This window comes from Pezoporus flaviventris, unplaced genomic scaffold (genome assembly GCF_033815535.1).
Source record: "Pezoporus flaviventris isolate CSIRO_AGI_PZ_B2104156 unplaced genomic scaffold, CSIRO_AGI_Pfla_v1 ptg000226l, whole genome shotgun sequence".
In the NCBI taxonomy this organism is placed as follows: Eukaryota; Metazoa; Chordata; class Aves; order Psittaciformes; family Psittacidae; genus Pezoporus; species Pezoporus flaviventris.
The window spans coordinates 1,464,835-1,490,952 of record NW_026892774.1 but is presented as its reverse complement, the minus strand read 5'-3'; the positions used below and the strand labels follow the sequence as shown (position 1 = coordinate 1,490,952).

The window sequence follows — 26,118 nt, the reverse complement described above, 5'->3', positions numbered from 1 at the left end:
TGAGATAAAACATAGGGAGAGTTGTTCTTGTAAATGTTTGCTTTAATGTTTGATTCATAATGTTAACAACAAACTCAGAAGATCTTTCCTATGAATAACTTCAAACATTCCTCAGCAAAGAAAGATAACCAAACTTTTCTTCAGAAAAAAATTAGATTGTCAGGTATACTCGTATGGATAATATATTTATTTACATATTAAAATAACAATCAATACCAGAAAAGAAAGAAAGAAGAAACACAGTAGCTTTAAGAAAGTGTAAATTTTAGATTTCATCACTTATTTATTTTGATTTTGAGATGAAAAGGAGCTTTAGAAATATGAAGTACAGAAATAAGAATGTGTCCTTATATTTTTTTGTTCAAAAAAATCAGTTTGGTAAAAGTGGCATGCATTTTGCTCCAACATATTTAGATGAAAACAACATGATTTTTGTGACTTCTGTTACTTTCAGAGAGAATAAACTGGCTTCTGAATTTGGATAAAACACATTACAGAAAAGTTATAGGAGAGTATATGCAAAATATAAAACCTAATCACAGATAAACAGAGTTCTTCAGAGATCAAGGAAAGCATCTTTTCTTTCCATAGTAAATGTGGAGAGGTTGACAAAGTAAAAATTTTAAAAATGCTTTAAATTAGTTTATTTTGTTATTTGTGTCAGTTCTGATGTTTTTAAGCCTTACAAGTAAGCAATCAATGGTAATACTCATGTAATTTATATCTAACTTATTATGATATAAATTTGTCAAGTCCTCTACATTATCTACCAACCAGATAGGGAATAATGGAAGCACAGAGAAGACCATTTCTCAGTTTCAGTATTAGTGCTGTATCAGTCTTTAGTAACTAGGATGAGCACTTATAGATTAAGCAGTAATCATGGAGTGCAGTAAATAAGAGTTTTACTATTGCTAGTAGCAGATCACAGGCTTTATGCTCATTTTGCAAGCTTTCAGAACTGAAGTTTGTCAGTATTACTTTGTCCAAAACTGTCTTGATCTACCTGAGGCTCTATTTTTACTTGTTTAGACATAATTCTTCTCTGATGGCCACCTGGCTATGCCTGACTTGGATTTGGGTTGGGCTTTTTTCTTGTTGTTTGTTTGGTTTGGTTTGGTTTTGCAGGGTATAACCATAATTTTAAACAGGTATTCTGCATAAAATAATGATTTGGTCATAAGGACTTCTTTGTTATGAAAACAGAAGGCTTGGAAATGGGGTACAAGATGGACTGTAAGGGAACACAGGCAGTAAATAACCTGAAAAGAAAAAAGGCCCAGTCTGGTACTGGAGACCTACAATTATGAACTCACCAGTGATCAGTTAAAGAAATGCAGACCTTTATTAATAATGAATTGCAAAATGCCCGAAGAACGTATGCTCAACATAAAGATAACACACTTTGTACAGTAAATTCAGGCGTAATATTGACTAGTAGGCCAATGAAGAAATAGCAAAGTGTAGAGAGTTTTAAGAAATGCAAAAATGATGCCAAGTTGATTCTAGATTGAGTAGGAAGAAACTTTCTACCTCAACATCATATCAATTCCATCAAAGAAATCAAAACGCTGAATGCTCAGCCAACCTTCCTCTCGTACTCCAGACTGAATTTACCAATCTTAAGACCAAAAAGAGCAGTGAAAGAGAAAAGGGGTAGATGCTAGAAGTATGTGCATAGCAATTTTAATGGATTCATTAATGAGACCTCTTCTCTAATAATACATGGGGTTTTGAGTTTTTGGGTTTTTTTTTACTCTATAGAACAGAACTTTTCAATTGGAAGTGACCTACAGTGATCACCGAGTCCATCTGACCACTTCAGGGTTGACCAAAACTTAAGCATGTCATTAAGGACATTGTTCAAATTCCTCTTAAACACACACAGGCTTGACGCATTGAGCACTTCTCTAAGAAGCCTGTTCCCGGGTTGGGCCACCCTCTTGGTAAAGAAATGCTTCCTAATGTTCAGTTTAAACCTCCCCTGGTGCATCTAGCGACAAGAGCCACCAAGGGGGCCTCAAGTCCTCAACAGGACCTGCCCAGGACCTGGCAGCTCAGCTGATGAGAGCGAGCAGCTGACTCACACAGGGCGGAGTCTGAAGCAGTGGCACCAGCCCTGAGTGGTTAAAAACCTGCCCCAGGGAGCGCAAGCGACCAGGAGCGTGGCGACCAGAGCGGGTCGAGGCAGTTTGCGCAGGCAGACGAGCGGGATGGTGGGCACTCGTCGTATGATCAGGGCCCGGTCCGGGAGCTCTGCGCTGGCTGCCCTGGCAGTGGGCAGCGTAGGCACCCAGACAGAGCCGATGAGAGGGGAGGCTGCAGGGCAGAGCTCGGGGTGTAGAGAGTGCCTGCACTGGTCTGGTGAGGGAATGGTGCACAATGGGCAGGGCTGCACTCGGTGCTCCCTGGGGGAGGTGCTCCTGCAGCAGGTGGCTGAGCTGCGGGATGCTGCTAATAGACTGTGAGATGTCAGGGAGGCTGAGAGTAAGCAGGAATGCTTGCTCCAGGCCCAAACTGTGCAGGGGCCTCGAGCTTCACCTCTACCTCATGAAGGAAAGAAGGAGGCCGTTAACCTGGGAAGCTGGGAATTAGTGACAAAAAAAAACAACAAAAAAAAAAGAAGGAAAAGGACAACCAAAAGCAAGGGGCTTCCCCCTAAATCCCCTGTCCCCACGCAGAACCACTTTGCTGTCCTGCAGGGGGCTGAGGAAATGCACTCTAGCCAGAAACAGCCGGCTGATGCACTGCTAAAGAAGATCTCTACTGGTGCTCCTAGGAAAAAGTGGCAGGTCGTAGTAGTAGGGGACTCTACACTGAAAGGGACAGAAGCACTTGTCTGCCATCCAGACCCTGTCTCGAGGGAGGTGTGTTGCCTACCAGGGGCACGGACCAGGGATGTGGCAGAGAGGCTGCCTGCTCTAGTAAGTCCCATGGACTATTACCCACTCCTGGTGATACATGTGGGTGCTAGGGATATAGATAGTAGTAGCCTGGGGAACATAAAGAAGGACTACAGAGCCCTGGAGGAGGTTGTTAGGGGCTCTGAAGCTCAGACAGTCTTTTCATCAATTCTTCAGGATAAGCGGAGGACCTAAAAAAAGCTAGGAGGATTAGCCAGGTTAATAACTGGTTAAAAGGGTGGTGTCATAGTCAGGGGTTTGGGTGTCTTGAACACGGGACCCAAGTTTGTAGGCCAGGGATGTGGCAGAGAGGTTGCCTGCCCTAGTAAGTCCCACGGACTATTACCCACTCCTGGTGATACATGTGGGTGCTAGGGATATAGATAGTAGTAGCCTGGGGAACATAAAGAAGGACTACAGAGCCCTGGAGGAGGTTGTTAGGGGCTCTGGAGCTCAGACAGTCTTTTCATCAATTCTTCAGGATAAGGGGAGGACCTAAAAAAAGCTAGGAGGATTAGCCAGGTTAATAACTGGTTAAAAGGGTGGTGTCATAGTCAGGGGTTTGGTTGTCTTGAACACGGGACCCAAGTCTGTAGGCCAGGTCTAGTGGGGGCTGGTGGAGCTGGTCTGATAAAGAAGGGAAAGAGCAGTTTTGGTAGGTGGCTTGCCAGACTGGTCAAGGAGGCTTTAAACTAGATGTGTTGGGGGAGGGGGGCATCATTCCATTCTAACACACCCCGTCAGTTGACAGCACCTATAATAAATGTTTGGAGCAATGCAGAGATATCCCAGCCGCTCCAGCCAATGAGCCAGCTTCACTTGGAGCTCGGCTCAGGTGCCTCTCTACAAATGCCCGTAGCATGAGGAACAAACAAGAGGAATCAGATATGTGTGCATGTCTACGGGGGTATGATATAATAGGCATCACACAAACATGGTGGGATGGCTCCTATGACTGGAGTGTTCGAATGGAAGGTTACAGGCTTTAGGAAAGACAGGCCTGGCAGGCAGGGAGGGGGGGTTGCCCTTTATGTTAGAGATAGGCTGGAGAGTATGGAACTCTGCCTGGGGACAGGCGAGCAGTCTACAGAGAGTTTGTGGGTCAGGGTTAACGGGAATATAGCTATGGGAGACATTACTGTGGGGATCTGTTACAGCCCGCCTGATCAAGGAGAACCTGCTGATGAAGCACTCCATAGACAGATAGGAAAAGCCTCACGCTCGCAGCAAGCTCACTGCCCTGGACTTCAAAAGAGCAGAATTTGGCCTCTTCAGGAACCTGCTTCGGAAGGTTCCATGGGATACAGCCCTAGAGGGCAGAGGGGCCCAAGACTCTTGGTTGATATTCAAGGATCACCTGCTACAAGCTCAGGAGTGTTGCATCCCAACTAGAAGGAAGTGCAGCAGGAGGGCCAGGAGACCTCCTTGGATGGATAAGGAGCTTCTGAGGAAAATTCAATTGAAAAAAGAGGCTTATAATAAGTGGAAGCAAGGACAGGTGGCCTGGGAAGAGTACAGGGATGTTGTCCGGGAAGCTAGGGACCAGGTTAGGAAAGCTAAGGCCCAGTTAGAATTAAACTTGGCTAGGGGTATTAAGGATAACAGGAATGGATTCTACAAGTACATAGCAAATAAAAAACAGACTAGGGAAAACGTAGATCATGGCAAGTTTGCCAATGACACCAAGCTGTGTGGTTCGGTTGGTACACTGGAGGGAAGGAATGCCATCCAGAGGGACCTCAACACGCTTGTGAGGTGGGCTGTTGCCAACCTCATGAAGTTTAACCATGCCAAGTGCAAGGTCCTACACCTGGGTCGGAGCAATCCCATGCACAGCTACAGGTTGGGCAGAGAAGAGATTCAGAGCAACCCTGCAGAGAAGGACTTGGGGGTGTTGGTTGATGAGAAAATGAACATGGGTCGGCAGTGTGCGCTTGCAGCCCAGAAAGCCAAATGTATCCTGGGCTGCATCAAAAGGAGCGTGACCAGCAGGTCAAAGGAGGTGATCCTGCCCCTTTATTCTGCTCTTGTGAGACCTCACCTGGAGTATTGCATGCAGTTCTGGTATCCTCAACATAAAAAGGACATGGAACTGTTGGAACAAGTCCAGAGAAGGGCCACGAGGATGATCAGGGGACTGAAGCACCTCCCGTATGAAGACAGGCTGAAAAAGTTGGGGCTCCAGTTCAGCCTGGAGAAGAGAAGGCTGTTTGGAGACCTCATAGCAGCCTTCCAGTATCTGAAGGGCACCTATAGGGGTGCTGGAGAGGGACTCTTCATTAGAGACTGCAGTGAAAGGACAAGGGGCAACAGGTTGAAACTTAAACAGGGGAAGTTTAGATTGGATATAAGGAGGAAATTCTTTCCTGTTAGGGTGGTGAGGCACTGGAATGGGTTGCCCAGGGAGGTTGTGAATGCTCCATCCCTGGCAGTGTTCAAGACCACGTTGGACGAGGCCTTGGGTGATATGATTTAGCGTAGGGTTTCCCTGCCCATGGCAGGGGGGTTGGAACTAGATGATCTTAAGGTCCTTTCCAACCCTAACTATTCTATGATTCTATCTCTGAATCATTTCCATGTGTCCTACAGCAATAGGATACCAAGGAGAAGGGTATCCAGCAATACCTCTCTCTCCACTTCCCTTCCTCAGGAAGTTGCAGCTCATCCCTCAGCCTCCTCTTCTCCACACTAGACAAACCTGAAGTCCTTACCTCTTCATAGTACATGTTTTCCAGCTCTTTCACCAGCTTTGTTGATCTCCTCTGGACACATTCAAGTACCTTCACATCCTTCTTAAATTTTGGGGCCCAGAAGTGCCAGCAATACTCAACATGAACCTGCACCAAGGCCGGAAATGGTGCAGTAATCACCTCCTTTGACCAGCTGTTTATTCTGTGTTTGATGCAAACCAGGATGTGGTTTGCCTATTTGGTTACCAGGGCACACTGCTAACTAATATTAAGCCTATTATCAAGCAGCACTTCCAGATCCCTTTCTGCAGGGCTACTCTCCTGTCTCTCCTCTCCCAGTTCAGACTTCTTCCTGGCATTACTCCATCCTGATAAAGAAATTAGGCATTTCAACTTGCTAAATTTCATTCCATTAAGCATTGTACAGTGCTGTGATCAATCTAGATACCACTGGAAGGCTTCTTGTCCGTCGAGGGAGTTAAGAGCACCTCCCAGTTTATTATCATCACAAAACTAACTTCCCTCCTTCCCACCTTTCCACTTCTTCCCTTCCTCCCACCTTCCCACCTTCTTCCCTCCCTCTCCTCTCCTCTCCTCTCCTCTCCTCTCCTCTCCTCTCCTCTCCTCTCCTCTCCTCTCCTCTCCTCTCCTCTCCTCTCCTCTCCTCTCCTCTCCTCTCCTCTCCTCTCCTCTCCTCTCCTCTCCTCTCCTCTCCTCTCCTCTCCTCTCCTCTCCTCTCCTCTCCTCTCCTCCCCTCCCCTCCCCTCGCCTCTCCTCTCCTCTCCTCTCTCCTCTCCTCTTCTCCTCTCCTCTCCCCTCTACCCTCCTTCCTTCCTTTCTTTCTCCCTCCTTCCCTCTCTCCCACCTTCCCTCATTTTACAAAATGTGACAGCCTTTCCTAGGAGTTGAAGGAACAGTGAACCATAGCCTTTTCAAATATCACTCTTTTTTCCAGTGACAGAGGTAATAGCTTATCTGAGGAAAAGCTGTATATTTGTAAAAATCATGGACAAACCAATATATTTTGTGCAATATTTACCTAGGAAATGACTGAGTACTTTTAGCTGAAACATTAATATTTGACTTAGAGCAAATAACTTTACATGAAAACTATGAACTGGAATGCATATGCTTGGCTAGTAAAAAGTGGGGTTTATAAAATGAAAACTGGAGCAACCCTTATATAGGGAAATATATGTTTAATTGAATGGAGAAAATGCATTCTTGTTTGCAATCTTAAAACCAAAATACAATTAATGTTAATTTTATGTGGCATGCTGTGCATTTCCTCTATCAGAAGTTGTCATACATATCAGTATTCTTAAATAACAAATTCTATACCTCTTGTCTGTGCACTGCATACTATTTCAAATTAGGAGTGATGTTCATATTATTCACCCTATTAAATTTCAAAATTGAGTTTTTAATTCTAGATGAAGGATATTTTTGTGCAAGAGGACTGACATGCCTGCACAAAACCCTTCTGAGATCAATTTAGCATGAACAGATAGAGATCTGCCTGAATTCATCACAAAAACCCCAACAAAACTGTCAAGGATATTACTTAAAATACATAGCAAATTCATCAGTAATTATCTTGTGATGTGCATCTTATGAAATTAAGACAGGGTAGCTTTCTAACAATGCCAGTCTGTAGAATATGACAAAGAAACTATATTCTCAGTTCAAGAAGTTATTTACTTTTTTTCCCTTTTAAAATATATAAGTTTCTATGTGAAATTGAAAGTAAGGATCTTGGACTAGTTGTTTTCTGTATTTCTGACAGCCTTTCACAAATGACAGATCCATTTTGAAGATCTCAGATTTGGGAAAGCATCAACCTAGCTTTTTATATATTCTCTATATAACATTGAGGAAATTAATTGCTCTATCTGCTCTTCAATTTAACATTTGTGTAAAGAGGACAATAGTTCCACTCCATAGGACTTATGAAAATAGAAATCACTTGTCTCCTACATGTTCTGTGATTATTCTGGTGTGATAGAAAATATTATATTTACGTACCATTGCTATTTGGTCTGCTCTTAGATTGCTTTATTTATTTAGTAGTCTGTATGTTTGTCATACTTGCAGTACAGTTACTATTAACCATCAACAAATTCTGCACATAAACATGCAGAAGTACTTAAAATTCTATCTTTGTAGATGTTCTGTTTTCAAACATGTTCAAGAATATGTTATTTACATAAAAATGCTACTATTCAGAAGATACTTTAGAAGTTATATAAAATGCTGTCAAGCCTCAATTTTAACACATTAACAGACTACAGTTTAAGAGTTGCAAACAGGATTTTCACCGTGCTTAATGTGAATCAGTTTATTGGTTTTTCTATAGATAATTTTATATATATATATAATTTTATATGTATTTATAAAAATAGCATATATAAAATTTATATATGATTCAATGATTCTATGATTCTTTGATTTAGGCATATATATAAAATGTATATATTTATATACATATATATATATTTAAAAATCTCTATTGGTGACCAAACAGAAAATAGAAATTCTTATTCTGCAGAGAATAGCATGTAACTAACAGCTCCAAACTGGCAACAACAACTTTTGTCCATACTCACTACCTGCCTATGCAAAGGATTAAAAAATAGGGAGACAGAAAGGTTAAGCTTTCTTGCCCTTGTTTACAACCTTAATCCAGAGACAAGGCATCAGTTCATACATGGTTTTTCTTTTCCTGTGTCTAAGGGAACTGTTAGTTCAGTGTGTCTCTGAAGCATGATATCTTTACACACATAAATGGAACAATTATAAAAGATTCTAAGATTAAGAGACAAATCATAATCAATTTTACGTTATGATCACACAGGACTTCAGGAAAGCTGCGAAAATACAGCAAAAATGCAAAAAGTATCTGTACGTACCAGTAACTCCTCTCCTCCCCAGAAAACTCCCTTCCCCAGGCTCAACAATTCTAGTCCCTTCAGTATGTCCTTGGATGCTTTGTCCTCCATCCCCAGGCTATGCTGGTCAGGACTATCTCAAGTACATCAATGTCTGTCTCATACTGGAGTGTCCAAAGCTGTGCACAGCATGCCAGTATTGAGACAGTACTGAGTACCTTCAGTGAGTATTTTCATTGAGAACATCAGTGCAGGATCACTTCCCCACACCTGCTGGCTGTACCCTTGCTACTGCAAAGACGTGGGAATACTGTGCCTGGGTGTACTGCTGCCTTGGGACCAGATAAGTTGGTAAGCTCCCAGAGATCCCTGGGCCATAACTGCAGAGCTGCTCCACAGCTGTTACCTCCCAGATATATGACTTTGCATTCACCTTCCTGGGGCTCCTGTCTGATAATTTCTCTAAGCAGCAGTTCTGAAGCTAGCAGATTGACTGCTCCACAAACGTTTTGCATCATCAGCAAGCAAGATGAGACTGAAATATGTCCTATCATTCAGGCCATTAACAAAGAATGCTAAACACTATTTGTTCTTAGAATCACAGAATCATAGAATGGTTAAGGTTGGAAAGGACCTTAAGATCATCTAGTTCCAACCCCCCTGCCATGGGCAGGGACACCTTACGCTAAATCATATCACCCAAGGCCTCGTCCAGCGTGGTCTTGAATGCTGCCAGGGAAGGAGCATTCACAACCTCCCTGGGCAACCCATTCCAGTGCCTCACCACCCTAACAGGAAAGAATTTCCTTCTTATATCCAGTCTAAACTTCCTCTGTTTAAATTTCAACCCGTTACCCCTTGTCCTTTCACTACACTCACATTATAGACTCTGCTATAATGTGAGGAAAAAGCAAAACTGACAAGTTCACAAGGACTCACTTGTCCCTTCTCAGCATCCCTATAGGCCCCCTTCAGATACTGGAAGGCTGCTATGAGGTTTCCATGCAGCCTTCTCTTCTCCAGGCTGAACAGCCCCAACTTCCTCAGCCTGTCTTCATACGGGAGGTGCTTCAGTCCTCTTATCATCCTCGTGGCCCTTCTCTGGACTTGTTCCAACAGTTCCATGTCCTTTTTATGTTTAGGACACCAGAACTGCATACAGTACTCCAGGTGAGGTCTCACAAGAGCGAATAAAGGGGCAGGATCACCTCCTTTGACCTGCTGGTCACACTCCTTTTGATGTAGCCAAGGATACAGTTGGCTTTCTGGGCTGCAAGCGCACACTGCCGACCCATGTTCATTTTCTCATCAACCAACACCCCCAAGTCCTTCTTGCAGGGTTGCTCTGAATCTCTTCTCTGCCCAACCTGTAGCTGTGCATGGGATTGCTCCGACCCAGGTGTAGGACCTTGCACTTGGCATGGTTAAACTTCATGAGGTTGGCATCAGCCCACCTCACAAGCGTGTTGAGGTCCCTCTGGATGGCATTCCTTCCCTCCAGTGTATCAACCGAACCACACAGCTTGGTGTCATTGGCATACTTCCTGAAGGCGCACTCAATCCCACTGTCCATGTCAGCAACGAAGATGTTAAACAAGACCAGTCCCAACACCGATCCCTGAGGGACACCAGTTGTTACTGGTCTCCAGCCAGACACTGAGCCATTGAGCCCAATCCTTTGCATGCGGCCATCCATCCAGTTCTTTATCCACCAAGTGGTCCATCCATCAAATTGATGTCTCTCCTATTTAGAGACAAGGATGTCGTGTGGGACAGTGTGGAACGCTTTGCACAAGTCCAGGTAGATGAGATCAACTGCTCTACCCCTGTCCATCAGTTCTGTAGCCCCATCATAGAAGGTCACCAAATTGGTCAGGCAGGATTTCCCCTTAGTGAAGCCATGCTGGCTGTCACCAAGCACTTTGTTGATTTTCATGTGCCTTAGAATGCCTTCCAGGAGAATCTGCTCCAAGATTTTTCCAGGCACAGAGGTGAGACTGACTGGTCTGTAACTCCCTGGGTCATCCATTTTCCCCTTCTTGAAAATGGGGGTTATATTTCCCATTTTCCAGTCATCAGTAACTTCACCTGACTGCCATGATCCCCACAGTAATGTCTCCCATAGCTATATTCCCGTTAACCCTGACCCACAAACTCTCTGTGGACTGCTCACCTGTCCCCAGGCAGAGTTCCATACTCTCCAGCCTATCCCTAACATAAAGGGCAACCCCCCCTCCCCGCCTGCCAGGCCTGTCTTTCCTAAAGCCTGTAACCTTCCATTCCAACACTCCAGTCATAGGAGCCATCCCACCATGTTTGTGTGATGCCTATTATATCATACCCCGTAGACGTGCACACATCTCTGATTCCTCGTTTGTTCCCCATGCTACGGGCATTTGTAGAGAGGCATCTGAGCTGAGCTCCAGGTGAAGCTGGCTCATTGGCTGGAGCGGCTGGGATATCTCTGCATTGCTCCAAACATTTATTATAGGTGCTGTCAACTGACGGGGTGTGTTAGAATGGAATGATGCCCCCCCTCCCCCAACACATCTAGTTTAAAGCCTCCTTGACCAGTCTGGCAAGCCACCTACCAAAACTGCTCTTTCCCTTCTCTATCAGACCAGCTCCACCAGCCCCCACTAGACCTGGCCTACAGACTTGGGTCCCGTGTTCAAGACACCCAAACCCCTGACTATGACACCACCCTTTTGACCATTTATTAACCTGGCTAATCCTCCTTCTTGTATTGATAACTGAAAGGAATTACTGCTTTCTGGTCACTAGATGGGCTTTGTATTATGGACCACAACACAGTAAGACCAGCAATCCATGCCATTTTCAACCTGCAATGTTGACTGCTTACCTGGTTCATGTATCACCAACCTAACAACAAAGAAACGATGAAAGCTGCATCAAAGGTCTTTCTGAAGTCAGGGTGATCAGGAATATGCACCTTTTCCTGTCTACAGTCTAAGGTTGTAATTTTTGTTAGGCATTATTTGCATGGAAGTGGATTTTCCAATACTTACTAAATATTGCATCTATGATCTAGAGCAACATCTGTGCTACACTTAATAGCAGCTGTTAAAAAGATAACATGCTACTTACCCATCTTACATTGTGATATTACTAAATACAGAAATATTGTGATATTTCTAAATATATAATTTCACTTTGAATTAAGAAATAAGTAAAATAAAACTACTATAAGTGACTACAACCTCAAAAGTATGTGCACACCATTCACATGCCACATCATAATGCTGGCTTTTTTCATCCCTATGTTTATTAACTTTGATAACTTCATATAATCTTTTCCTACTTCAGGAATACTGGTTGTCTGATATGCCACATAAATACACCTCTTGGATGAAAAATCGTTTCTCAGTTTGAAAACTGCTAAAAAAGTGTAAATCGACTAAACATTTTGAATATGTCCACTGATGCTGACTCTCTCATTTAACTTGCTGGCAAAAGATTCTTCCTTCTTCAGACATTACTGGGTTATTTCATTAGCTTAGCACATTGTACCAAACAGTGCTCAGCACTGTTGAGAAGAAGCTTGAAACTGCTTGTATGCCACTAGCTTAGATACAGCTTCTTTGATCTTCGTATGAGTTTGTGACTCAACTTTATCAGCATTTCTAATTATCAGTAAAGCAATTGGTGATCCAAGACTAACACCGCCACTGAGAGAAATCTGGCTCCTCCATCAGACTGTCTCTATGCAAGTAGCTCTTAAAAGAAACATTTTTAGTGATTTTTCAAACTGTCAAGTACTGTGATAATGTGAGCTAATAGTTTATTTTGAGGTGATGTTAGCACGTTTTCAGAGATTCAATCTATTTTTTTTTTTTTTTTACGATATCATATCTTGCCTGTCTCTCTGATACAGGAACATCTTCTCTTGATAATCCACTCTCAGCACCTTACTTTTTTTCTTCTTCTCTTTCTCCCTTTCTCCCTTTTCTCCCTTTGCCAGGCTAGTATCCTCCAGGTTTCTTAGTGGTTGTTCATAGAAGAAAATAGACTCTGCTACAATGTGAGGAAAAAGCAAATCTGACAAACTGAAAACCATCCTGCCTTTGTCTTCTCCAAGATGTCCTACTAGCTACAGAAAAGAAACATTTTTTGACATTTAAAATGAAATACCAGGGAAATAAAATATCCAAAGTTGAACTGAGATACTGGAGTGTATGAATAATAAAAATCTAAGACACCCAGGATGAGGAGTGTGCTTTAATGCAGCTGGTGCTTTCTACATATTTCCTCTAAGAAGTTATCTGTGTATTTATTTTTTTTTATGTGTGTGTGTAATTTTTGTGCTTTGTGGCTTTAGTGCTGCTGTCACATTAGCTCCTAGCACACAAAGGATAACTTGTGGGACTCCCTCAGAGACCATCTTTGAATAACCAAGGCTTCTGACTCTGTCCTTCATCCACAATTGTTTCTGATGTTTTAGTAACAGAATAATAATAACATACTAGCTTGGAAGGAATATCAAGGATCATCTTGTCCAACCTTTCTTGGCAAACCATAAAATCATAGAATCACAGAATGACCTAGACTAGATGTCCTAGCATCCTGTCCAGCTAAATCTTAAAAGTACCCTATGTTGGAAAGCCCACCACTCCCCTGTGGAGATTACTCCAACGGCTGATTGCTCTCATTCTGAAAAATTTTCCTCTTGTGCTCAATCAGAAACTCCCCAGGAATAATTTGTACCCAGTACTTCTCATCTTCTCCATGGAACTCCTTCTAAAAATGGGAGACTCCATCTTCTTTGTTGCCACCCTTTAAATACTCTAACATGGTGATAAGGTCTCTCCTGAGCCTTCTTTTCTCAAGGCTGAACAAACACAGGTGTCTCATCCTTTCCTCACATAGCAGGGTTTCCAGTCCTTTGATTACCTTTGTGGACCCTCTCTGGACTCTCTCCAGCTGTTCACATATTTTTTTGCAGAGTAGGGACCAAAACTAAACAGAATTCTGGGTGTCGCCTGACAAGTGCTGAGTGGAGTGGAATAATGACATCTTTATCTCCACTGGTGAAACCCTTGTTGATGCAACTCAGCGTCCTGTTGCCTTTCTTTGTCACAGCAGCACACTGTACACTTACTTACATTGAGCTGGGACCCTAAGTCCCTTTCCACAGAGCTGTTTCCCAGCTGGGTAGATTCCAGCCTGTGATGCAGTCTTAGACTGTGTTTACCCCCATGCAAGACCTTACATTTTTCTTCCATGAGAAATGCAATAGGAAGGAAGATGCCTTTAATGAGCACCCAAATATTGTTCCTTACTTTTTTTTTTCCCCACCAATTTGTCTTTTAGAGTAAATGTATTACTATTTAACTATGTTTTCTTGATCACTGAGTACATGCAGGTATGTTCATATTTTATATTTGTGTTTTATAAAAATTTTCCATTACTTTAAGTGAATGCTTCCAATTGTCTAGAAAGGAAGAGGAATCAGAATGAATGTCATAAAGTCTGCAAAATAACAGTATAAAGAACTGAAGTTACGTACTGATTTAAAGATGTGTTTAAATGAGAAATTGAATTGCACAACATGGGAAACCAAAGTGCTCTAAACTGTCTCAGAAACCACATTTTTAATTATTTTTTGTTGTTAGAAATCATCAGGCTTTGTAAATTTAGTCTGAAAAGAACCTCTGAATGAGTAAGACTTCACTTACTTGGAGTTGAGGCTGATCAGCTCTTCCACAGCTGGTGCCAACATTCTGTCAGTCAAATTCTTAACTAGGTTGTAAAGGGCAAGGAAAGCAGTTGCTTTTCACTCCCACCTGAAATAAAATATTGTGTCAGTTACTTTTTTTCCACAGTCTTCCAATTGCAGTAGGACATTCATTACATTATCTTTGCCTGTCACATTAAGGGTTCATCAGAATACTCACATAAAGGATGAAATCATAAACTATTACATTCTTTGAATTTCTCCTTGAATGTGTTATACAACATGTCTATAAATAAATGCTCTAAATAATATTTTATTTTGCTATTCAAATTCTTATAAAAATTCTATTAATTTGTAACTGTTAAATAGAACATTTACTCATATAAGGTACGCATTTATAAATGCTAAAGGGAGAAAGTAAAATCAGAATATCTAGCAGTAGAAAATAGAAGTGTATTTGTAGTAGTGCACGTAGGCATTCAAATAATGAAGAGTCACATTTATTTTCATTACAGTACAATTCATTTTTTTACAAATAGCTCCATCTAGTTATGTAGCATAGTCTTCAAAATTATGACAAACTATATTTAAAACAGAAGGTTAATTAAAAAGTCCCTCAAATTTAAACTGCTATCACCTTTGAAAGGTCATAAATGAAAAAAGTCCCAACTGACTAAAAAAGTTACAGATACTACATCCGTCTACAAAAAAGAGGTAAAAAAGATTCAGAAAACTATAGTCCAATTAATTGCACTAGAGTTACTGGGAAAAATTATAGAACAGGTCCTCAAGAAAGCTATGCAAGCAGAAGAAGGTCAAGCAGTGGCAGCATTGCAGCAGGCAGGTGCGTGACAGCAGGCAAGTGCACAGCAGCATGCTGACCATCCAGTAAAAAGCAGCATCATCTGCTTCTCCTCAGCTTCTAGCACTTGGTGGAACCAATGCTGTTATACAGACAGAGCTCCTGTCCAACCAGAGGAAAATCCAGGTTTCCAGCTGTGGGATGTGGAAAGGGATATCCTTGGAGATGGAAAGTGATTGTATGCGAGCTTGTGGGAGTTGTGAACACGCAGATGAACTGTTCTGCTTGCTGTCCAAGCTGTAAGAGGAGGTGGGCAGACTGAGGAGTATTTGAGAGTGTGAAAAGGAGACTGGTCAATGGACCTGCATTTTGAGAGGCCACTATGGAGGCAGGTACAGGATCTGTTTTGTGCCAGGATGAAAGCAGTGTTAAAAGGGATAAAGAAGGGTGGAAGACGATTACAGTACAAACACATAAGAGAAGCCCTTCCTTATCCTCTAAGACACTCTTACAAAATAGGTATGAGGCCCTGGGTAGAGTAGAAGCAGCACATAATGAAATAGAAGGGGAACCTATGCAAGCAGACTTATGTGGATCAGAAAGATCAACCCCTTGCAACAAAACCTCATTAAGACCATTGCCAAAAAGAAACAACAACCAGCTATGGCCATTTCATAAAAAGGACATGGAACCGTTGGAACAAGCCCAGAGGAGGGCCATGAGGATGATCAGGGGACTTGAGCACCTCCCGTATGAAGACAGGCTAGAAAGTCGGGGCTGTTCAGCCTGGAGAAGAGAAGTCTGTGTGAAGACCTCATAGCTACCTTCTGGTATCTGAAAGGGGCCTGTAAGGATGCTGGGGAGGGACTCTTCATTAGGAACTGTAGTGACAGGACAAGGGGTAATGGTTAAAACTTAGGGGAAGTTTAGATTGGATCTAAGGAAGAAGTTCTTTACTGTAAGGGTAGTGAGGCACTGGAATGGGATGCCCAGGGAAGTTATGAATGCTCCATCACTGGTGGTGTTCAGGTCCAGGTTGGACAGAGCCTCAGGTGACATGGTTTAGTGTGAGGTGTCCCTGCCCATGGCAGGGGGGTTGGAACTTGATGATCTTAAGGTCCTTTCCAACCCTAACTATTCTATGATTCTATGATTCTATCTGTGATTCCCTCCTGTGTGAGGAAGAACCCATCTAAAGACCAGACCTTCTTTTCAGGGATGTTTTCTGCCTTCCTGAGGCCCCAAATCAGGGATGTCACCACAAAACTGAAAAGCTTAGTACAACCTTCAGATTACAACCTATTCCTCTTTCATATGGTTACTAATGGTGAAAGGGCTGGAAAGCATGTCCTGTGAGGAACAGCTAAGGACTTTGGAGTTGTCTAGTTTCAAGATAAAGGAGGCTGAGCGGTGTTCTGCAACTTCCTGAGGAGAGGAAGTGAAGAAAGAGGTATTGCTGGATACACTCCTCCTTTGTTTCCAGCAATATGACATGGGAATGATCCAGAAGTGCACCAGCAGAAGTTTAGACTGGACATTAGGAAGCATCTCTTTCCCAAGCGGGTGGTCAAACCCTGGAACAGGCTTTCTAGAGAGGTGGTCAATGCCTCAAGCCTGTGTGTGTTTAAGAGGAATTTGAACAATGTCCTTGATAACATGCTTTAAGTTTTGGTCACTGTCAGGATTTTGCTGCTACAGTTATTTTTCTCCTTCCTAGTAGCTGGGGCAGTGCTGTCTTTTGGCTTTAGTCTGAGAACAATGCTGATAACACACCGATATTTTAGTTGTTGCTAAGAGGTGCTTACTCTGATCAAGGACTTTTGGGTCTCATGCTCCACCAGTGAGGAGGGGCACAAGAAGCTGGAAGGAATCAGAGACAGGACAGCTGGCCCAAACTAGCCAAAGGGGTATTCCATACCACAGCACGTCATGCCCAGTATATAAACTGGGGGGAGTTACCCGGAAGGTCCAGATCACTACTCGGGTTGGGTCAGCAGGTGGTGAGCAATTGTATTGCACATCACTTGTATTTATTGTGAGTCTTTTTCCTTTCCCCTTTCAGTTTTACATTCCCTCCCCTTGGTATTCCCCTCATCATTATTATTAGTTTTATATTATACTTTAGTTACTGCACTGTTCTTCTCTCAACCCATGGGGTTTACATTCTTTCGATTCTCCACCCCATCACACCCAGAGCCAGTGGAAAAGGGAAGGTGAGCCAATGGCTGTGTGGTTCTGAGTTACTGGCTGGACTTAAACCACGACAGTCAGTCCTGAAGTGGTCAGATAGCTGGACTGAGTGAACATGGTAAGTCCCTTCAATTTGAAGTGTTCTGTTCTATACTATTCTGTTCTAGAAAAGCGAACACAGATTTACCAAGTATGAACAGTACTTGGTCAAACTGATTGTTTATCAATATAATAATATATATTCATACATATAAAACTTCTTAAGGACAAATTTAATTCAATAGTCCTAGAGATTTGACCATGAATAGCTATCTAGAACAGAACCATACTAGACATTTTTTTTATTTTTGTGATGTTTTTGAGTTTCAAAACTTTTTTTTTTTTCCAACAGGAAGCATTCACAAATTATCTGAAGACTTTGTCAGAATGCTACCAGTACAGGCTGGGGGCTGACCTGCTGGACAGTAGTGAAGGGTAAAGGGACCTGGGGGTCCTGGTGGATAGGAGGATGACCATAAGCCAACAATGTGCCCTTGTGGCCAAGAAGGCCAATGGCATCCTAGGGTGCATTAGAAAGAGTGTGGTTAGTAGGTCAAGAGAGGTTCTCCTCCCCCTCTACTCTGCCTTGGTGAGGCCGCATCTGGAATATTGTGTCCAGTTCTGGGCCCCACAGCTCAAGAAGGACAGGGAATTGCTTGAAAGAGTCCAGCGCAGAGCTGCAAAGATGAGTAAGGGAATGGAACATCTGTCTTACGAGGAGAGGCTGAGGGAGCTGGGACTCTTTAGCTTGGAGAAGAGGAGACTGAGGGGTGACCTCATCAATGTTTACAAATATGTAAAGGGTGAGTGTCAGGATGATGGAGCTAGGTTTTTTTCAGTGATGTCCAGTGATAGGACAAGGGGCAGTGGGTGTAAACTGGAGCATAGGAGGTTCCATGTGAACATCAGGAAAAATTTCTTTACTGTGAGAGTGACAGATCACTGAAACAGGTTGCCCAGGGGGGTTGTGGAGTCTCCTACGTTGGAGATATTCAAGGCCCGCCTGGACAAGTTCCTGTGTGATGTAATCTAGGTTACCCTGCTCTTGCAGGAGGGTTGGACTAGATGATCTTTTGAGGTCCCTTCCAACCCTTAGGATTCTGTGATTCTGTGATTCTGTGAATGCTAACAATCTTTCCAAAAGAAGAAAACAGGCAAATCTAAGCTTGCTTTCCTGAAACATTTAGACTGGAAAAACAAACAGGTGGAATGGAAGAGAGAATCAAATCTCTCCAAACCCCTTCAACCATAAACTCTCTTTGTTGTTTATGCCCTCAGAAGTTGCATTTTAAAACTAATTAATAGTTTCTTCTCAGAAATTATATTAATGGTAAATTTACAAATTCTAGCCTGGAATTCCCCGAGGCAGAGGAGAACAGGAGACATACGACAATTAACGAAATATTGACTCATTAGAGGCTAAGGGGTAGAAATCTGTTCTCTTTTATTACTTTTAACTTGAAACTGGAAAACAAACTTGTGAGGCAGCAGTGAGATTTTTCTCCCACATGTAGACTGCTCTAGGGCAACAAATGGGGTGCATACTTTCCTTTCCAGTGAAGCAAGTAACACCTTTTATTCATAATCCCTTTTTCTTCTTAAATTCGTAAGTTTTATATCAATGTACTTATCTTTTCCTATACCCTTTTTTTGGCTTCTCCCCCCATTTTGTTTCCTAGAACTCAGTTTCTTTTTCCTTAGTCTCTAACTCTACACTTTTAGCCCAGCAATTTGCTCTTTCTGATAGGGATGTAGTTGGCCCAGAGTCATTTTTGCCTGTATTTTGCACTTGTTATCAGTTGGGAACAGAAGGAAATGTCACTTGGCTCCTGAATGAAAGCAACAGATAAGCATGAAGCTTTGGGCTGTCTGCAACTTCTGTTAGCCACTGCAGGAGCGCTGTGCATTATGGTCTCTCTCTTCTGTTATACATGATGAAATTCCCTGCCAGGAGGTCTATACATTTACATTTTCTTAGAAAATGGGCTGAGAAACCCAGGTGCCAATATGTAGTAGGTTAAGCTTCAACACTGACATTTACATATATGCTTCTGGCCACAATGAATTCCAATTTGTAAAATTCTGACTTAGGATGCTGCTGCACAAACACACAAGCTAAACACTGAAGGAAGACTTGTGAGAAGAAGTAATATCTCTTATTAGACTAGAAAAATGACAAGATGCTGACATCAAAGTCCTTGTTCAGGTAAAAAGAATATAAGTAAGAAGAATTCAAGTATGCTAGATGCCATATGGAACAGTGATATTATAAATTATTTTTAAATTGCTTCTTAAAATCACAATAGCTTATATAAAATCCTGCTCCAGTCATCACAGAAAAAATACACCAGTGATCATTCCAAACTAAGGAATGTTTACAACATACTCGTGATTTCTGAAGATGGGAAAATACTTCCCAAGTTCTTTTTCATAGTATGAGTTAAATCAAAATTAAAATTACCTATAAAAAATAAAATTATATTATTTCAGCTTCTACAAAGAGTGGCAATAACATGTAGTTCTGTAAGCTTTTGTTTTTATATTTGAAAAGAAAAGGTGGCTATATGGGATGTTGATGACTTCCCTTTAAAAAAAAAAGAAATTCCTTTTTCCTTTCATTTACACATGGGATGTGATACAATCTCATGCAGTTTGTCCATTTTAACAACATATCAACATTTACACAAGCCTTTCTAATGTTAAGACCTCATTTAACTTGCATATTTTACCTGTGCTTATGCTCTCCAGTTACATTTCACAGTATCACAGTATGCTAGAGATTGGAAGGGACCTCAAAAGATCATCTAGTCCAATCCCCCTGCCGGAGCAGGAACACCTAGATAATGTTACACAGGAATGTGTCCAGGCGGGTTTTGAATGTCTCCAGGGAAGGACACTCCACAACCTCCCTGGGCAGCCTGTTCCAGTGTTCCGTCACCCTCACTGAGAAGAAGTTTCTTCTCAAGTTTAAGTGGAACCTCTTGTGTTCCAGTTTGTACCCATTACCCCTTGTCTTACCATTGTTTGCCACTGAGTAGAGCCTGGCTCCATCCTTGTGACACTCCCCCTTTATATATTTATATACACTAATAAGGTCACCCCTCAGTCTCCTCTAAACTATAGAGACCCAGCTCCCTCAGTCTTTCCTCATAAGGGAGATGCTCCACTCCCTTAATCATCTTCGTTGCCCTCCGCTGGACTCTCTGCAGCAGGTCCCTGTCCTTCTTGAACTGAGGGGCCCAGAACTGGACACAATATTCCAGATACGGTCTCACCAAGGCAGAGTAGAGGGGAAGGAGAGCCTCTCTCGATCTACTAACCACCCCCCTTCTAATACACCCCAGGATGCCACTGGCCTTCCTGGCCACAAGGGCACAGTGTTGGCTCATGGTCATCCTGTCGTCCACTAGGACCCCCAGGTCCCTCTCCCCTACACTGCTCTCTAACAGGTCGTTCCCCAACCTATACTGGAACCTGGGGTTGTTCCTGCACAGTGTTGGCTCATGGTCATCCTGCCGTCCACTAGGACCCCCAGGTCCCTCTCCCCTACACTGCTCTCTAACAGGTCGTTCCCCAACCTATACTGGAACCTGGGGTTGTTCCTGCCCAGATGCAGGACTCTACACTTTCCCTTGTTATATTTCATCAAGTTATTCCCTGCCCAACTCTCCAGCCTGTCCAGGTCTCGCTGGATGGCAGCACAGCCTTCTGGCGTGTCAGCCACTCCTCCCAGCTTAGTGGCATCAGCAAACTTGATGATAGTACACTCAATTCCCTCATCTAAATCATTGATGAATATATTAAATAATACCGGCCCCAGTACTGACCCTTGAGGCACTCCACTAGTTACAGGCCTCCAACTAGACTCCGCCCCATAGACTACAACTCTCTGGCTTCTCTCCTTCAGCCAGTTCACAGTCCACCTCACTACCTGATCATCTAGACCACACTTCCTCAATTTATCTGTGAGGATGCTGTGGGAGACTGTGTCAAATGCTTTGCTGAAGTCAAGGTAGACCACATCCACAGCTCTGCCATCATCCATCCACCATGTTATTTCCTCATAAAAGGCGAAGAGATTGGTCAAGCATGATTTCCCCCTGGTGAAGACAGGCTGACTGCCCCTCATAACCTTCTTATCCTTGATATGCCTTAAGATGGCACCAAGGATAAGGTGTTCCATCACTTTCCCAGGGATGGAGGTGAGGCTGACCGGTCTATAGTTACCCGGCTCCTCCTTCTTGCCCTTTTTGAAGACTGGAGTGACATTTGCTTTCCTCCAGTCCTCAGGCACCTCTCCTGTTTCCCAAGACTTGGTAAAGATGATGGTGAGTGGTCTAGCACTGACTTCCGCCAGTTCTCTCAGCACCCGCGGGTGCATCCCATCTGGACCCATGGATTTATGGATGTCCAGATTGCTCAACTGGTCTCTAACCCATTCCTCATCGACTAAGGCAAACCGCTCCATCGACCTGACTTCATCTAAGGTCTCAGGGGTACAGGGCTCTTCAGGACTGCCTGCAGCAGAGTAGACAGAGACAAAGAAGGCATTCAGTAACTCTGCCATCTCTGTATCTTCTGTCACCAGGGCACCCATCCCGTTCATCAGTGGGCCTACATTGCCTCTGGTGTTAGTTTTATCTGCCATGTATTTGAAAAAGCTCTTTTTGCTGTCCTTGACCCTTCTCGACAGGTTTAATTCTAAGGAGGCCTTAGTCATCCTAGCTGCCTTCCTACATCCTCTAGCAGCAGCCTTATATTCCTCCCAAGTGGCCAGCCCCTCCTTCCATGACCTGTAAACTCTCCTCTTCCACTTGAGCATACCCAGCAATTCCCTATTTAGCCACGCAGGTCTCCTGGCCCTCTTCCTTGACTTCCTACGTGTCAGGATGCTCCGATCTTGAGCTCGGAAAAAGCAATCCTTGAATGCCAACCAACTATCTTGGGCCCCTTTACCTTCAAACAGTCTTGCCCATGGGATTTCCCCTAGCAATTGCTTGAAAAGACCAAAGTTTGCCCTGCTAAAGTCCAGGGTTGAAATTCTACTTGCTATTCTACTAGTCCTACCACACAAGATCCTGAACTCCACCATCTTGTGGTCGCTGCAACCAAAGCAGCCCTCAACTCTTACTGCTTCGACCAGACCCTCCTTGTTAGTGAGGATGAGATCCAGCAACGCTCCTCTCCTGGTTGGCTCATCCACCATTTGCAGGAGGAAGTTATCATCCATACACTGGAGGAACCTCCTGGACTGTGGCTGGGTTGCTGAGTGGTCCTTCCAGCAAACATCAGGGAAGTTAAAATCCCCCACGACAACCACGGCCTGTAACTGTGAGGCCGCTCTCAGCTGCCTGTAGAAGGCCTCGTCAACTTCCTCACCCTGATCTGGTGGTCTGTAACAGACACCCACAACAGTATCCCCCCTGCCAGCCTGCCCCTTAATTCTCACCCACAGACTCTCAACTCGCTCGTCATCTGTCCCTGGACAGAACTCGGTGCATTGTAGTTGCTCCCGCACAAAAAGAGCAACCCCACCACCCCGCCTGGCTGGGCTGTCTTTCCTGAAAAGGACATAGCCCTCCATGACTATATTCCAGTCATGTGAGCTGTCCCACCACGTCTCTGTAATTGCCACCAGATCATAGTCTCCTGACTTAACACAGGTTTCTAACTCCTCCTGCTTATTTCCCATGCTGCACACATTGGTGTACAGACATTCCAGGGAGCGAGCTGAGCACACCGATTTCACCCTAGGATTATAGGAGGCATCCCAATCTTCATTAATTCTGGAGCGCTGCCCCACTGGGGCAAGCCCAGGTACAACCCCATCCCCCTTCGAATCTAGTTTAAAGCTCTCCAAATGAGCCCTGCTAATTCGTGCCCCAGCATCCTTTTGCCTCTGTGAGATAAACCTTTCCCACTTGTCATTGTCCAGACTGGTGCCCTATAAAACCAGCTGTTATCAAAGAATCCAAAGCCCTGCCTGTAGCACCAGTCTCGAAGCCAATTGTTCATGAACTGAATCTTCCCATTCCTTCCCACATCAGTGGAAGACGGAAGGAGTGAGGAGAAGATCACTCGAGCCCCAGACTCTTTCACCATCCGCCCCAAGGCCCTGTAGTCTTTCTTCATCCCTCTCAGACTGCGGGAAGCAGCTTCCCCCTCACCTGTCTGGAAGATCAGCAGCGGGTAGTAGTCTGTCGGGTGCACCAGGTTGGGGAGCGCCCTAGTGATATCCCTGATCCGGGCTCCAGGCAGACTACACACTTCCCTATGATGAGGGTCAACTCTGCATATCGGGCCCTCTGTTCCTCTCAGAAGGCAATCGCCTACTACAATGACCCTTCTTTCTTTCTTATCAGAGGCAGTCTTGAGGTGCAAAGTCGACCGCCTTTTCCTATGTGGCCTTGTAGGCTGGCCTTGCACCACATTCTCACCTACCTCTCCTTCAAGATCCAGGGCCTCAAACCTATTACGGAGGGACACCTGGGGAAGCAGGGCAGGAAGGGAGGAGGGCTGCCCACGATGCCGAACTGGAACTCACTTCCAACCCTCGTAGTCTTTTTGGTCCCCTACCTCTGCGCCACAGCTACAGGGCAGGGTCTGTCTCGGGCCACCCCTCTCTGTGTGAGAAGGCAGGGGGTCCTTCCCCTTTTGGGGGGTATCTCCCTGGAACCATTCCGACTGGCACGCCAGGGAGTTACTCCACCAGTTGATCTCCCTTTCACACTCCCTGATGGTCCTCAGCGTCTCAACCTCCTCCTTAAGTTTTGCCACCAGGCTAAGCAGATCTTCTACCTGCTCACACCTCACGCAGGTGGAATGCTGTCCTCCCTCCCCTGGCAGCAGCAGGCTCTGGCACTCCCTGCATCCAGAGACCTGAACAGCCACGGTCTGGGACGGGGTCTCTGTCTTAGTTGCTGCAGTCTTCTTACTGCAAGCTCTCTTTCTGGAGGCGTCATCTACTTGGACTTGCTCAAGGCATTTGACACTGTCCTGTACAACATCCTTACCTCTACATTGGAGAAGCATGGATTTGATGGATGGACCACTCAGCAGTTAAGGAATTGCCTGGATGGCCGCACTCAGAGAGTTGTGGTCAATGACTCAGTGTCCAAGTGGAGATCAGTGATGAGCGGTGTTCTCTGGTGCTGTTCAACATCTTTGCCGGTGACATGGACAGTAGGATTGAGTGCACCTTCAGCAAATTTGCCGATGACACCAAGCTGTGTGGTTTGCTGGACACACTGGAGGGAAGGGATACCATCCAAAGGGACCTTGACAGGCTGGAGAGGTGGGCCAGTGCCATCCTCAGGAAGGTCAACAAGGCCAAGTGCAAGGTCCTACACCTGGGTAGGGGCAATCCCAGGCACAGCTACAGGTTGGGCAGAAAAGAGATTCAGAGCAGCCCTGCGGAGAAGGACTTGGGGGTGCTGGTTGATGATAAGCTCAACATGAGCCAGCTTCAGCGTGCGCTTGTAGCCCAGAAATCAACTGTATCCTGGGCTGCATCAAAAGGAGCATAACCAGCAGGACAAGGGAGGTGATTCTCCCCCTCTACTCTGCCCTCAACAGATCCCACCTGATGTGCTGCATTCAGCTCTGGGACTCCTAACACAGGAGGGACCTGCTGGAGGGAGTCCAGAGCAGGGCCATTAAGATTCTCATGGGCTGGAGTAGCTCTCCTATGAAGACAAGCTGAGAGAGTTTGGGCTTGCTCATCCTGGAGAAGAGAAGGCTCAGGGGAGAGCTTGTAACAGTCTTCCAAAACCTATAACGGGTCTACAAGAAACCTGGAGAAGGACTTTTTACAGGGTTATATAATTACATGTCAAGAGGGGATAGCTTTACTCTAACAGAAGATAGGTTTAGATTTGACATTAGGATAAAATTCTTCACTGTGAGGGTGGTGAGGCACTAGCACAGGTTGCTCAGAGAAGCTGTGGCTCCCCCATCCCTGGAAGTGTTTAAGGCCAGGTTGGATGGGGTTTTGAGCAACCTGATCTAGTGGAAGGTGTCCCTGCCCATGGCAGGGTAGTTGGAACTGAATGATCTTTAATGTCCCTGCCAACCTTAGCTGTTCTGTCATTCTATGATTTCCATCAGGACTTAAGTACTACTGTCCTGTGTCTAAGTACACAATGTATCTTTGAAACTTATAATACGAAAAGAAAAAAGAAAAAAACAAACTTCACAAGCATAAACTTCACTTACTATCTTTTAATGTCACATGAATTCCAGAATTCTTAGTGACAGTATCAGCAGAAGATATTTGAACATGATAATCCATGACAGGCTTTTCTATTACCCCTTTATATTATCAGCCACTGTCCATTTATAAAAGTTTATATTCATCAGCAGAAAATCTTATATTATGTGCTCTGTTCTCTTTGTGGAAAGAATCATAAGGAATTTCTTATTATCACACATCTTCAAGAAAGCATGAAATTATTAGTTTTCTGCTTCCCCCAAAGCTGTAAGGTCCGTATCCTATTGCCTATTTTATTGACCTTTATGAAAGCTTTCTTGACCCAACAAGAAGTTTCTCATCAGCTACAACAGGTTTTAAATAAGATCCCAAGTCCTCAAACCATAAGATGTGCCATGCCTGAGATTGGAGTAAACATGCCAAAAAGATGAAAATTCAGCCAGGGTAATGATGAGAGAGCAGATCTCTCACAGATGGCATGACTAAGATGTTAATAAATATATTGATCCTGGTTTTAGGATCAATATAAAAGTAAGTGAGATTCCCACATTCTACTCTATGTCAGAAAAAAATGTTTTTCTTATGTACAAATAAAATCAAAGACATCTTATAAAGCACTTTGTAGAATTGTAAGAGCTGATTTCTGAGCACAGCTTCTTACTTCACCGCCCATTCTCAAATTTTATTTACTGCTTGAAACCA

General features: G+C 43.8%; 1 long non-coding RNA gene across 3 annotated transcripts in view; it reads right to left on the bottom strand.

The window, feature by feature from the left end:
• The window catches only part of LOC133262968 (uncharacterized), a 613,641-nt gene that overhangs the window by 245,894 nt on the left and 341,629 nt on the right, over positions 1-26,118 (bottom strand). For 2 of the 3 annotated variants that reach the window (XR_009741417.1, XR_009741419.1), the window contains exon 4: positions 14,178-14,285. This is a non-coding gene — a long non-coding RNA (uncharacterized LOC133262968). Of the gene's footprint in view, positions 1-12,144; positions 12,514-14,177; positions 14,286-26,118 lie in introns of those variants that run through there. The other variant, XR_009741418.1, reaches the window with a different exon arrangement.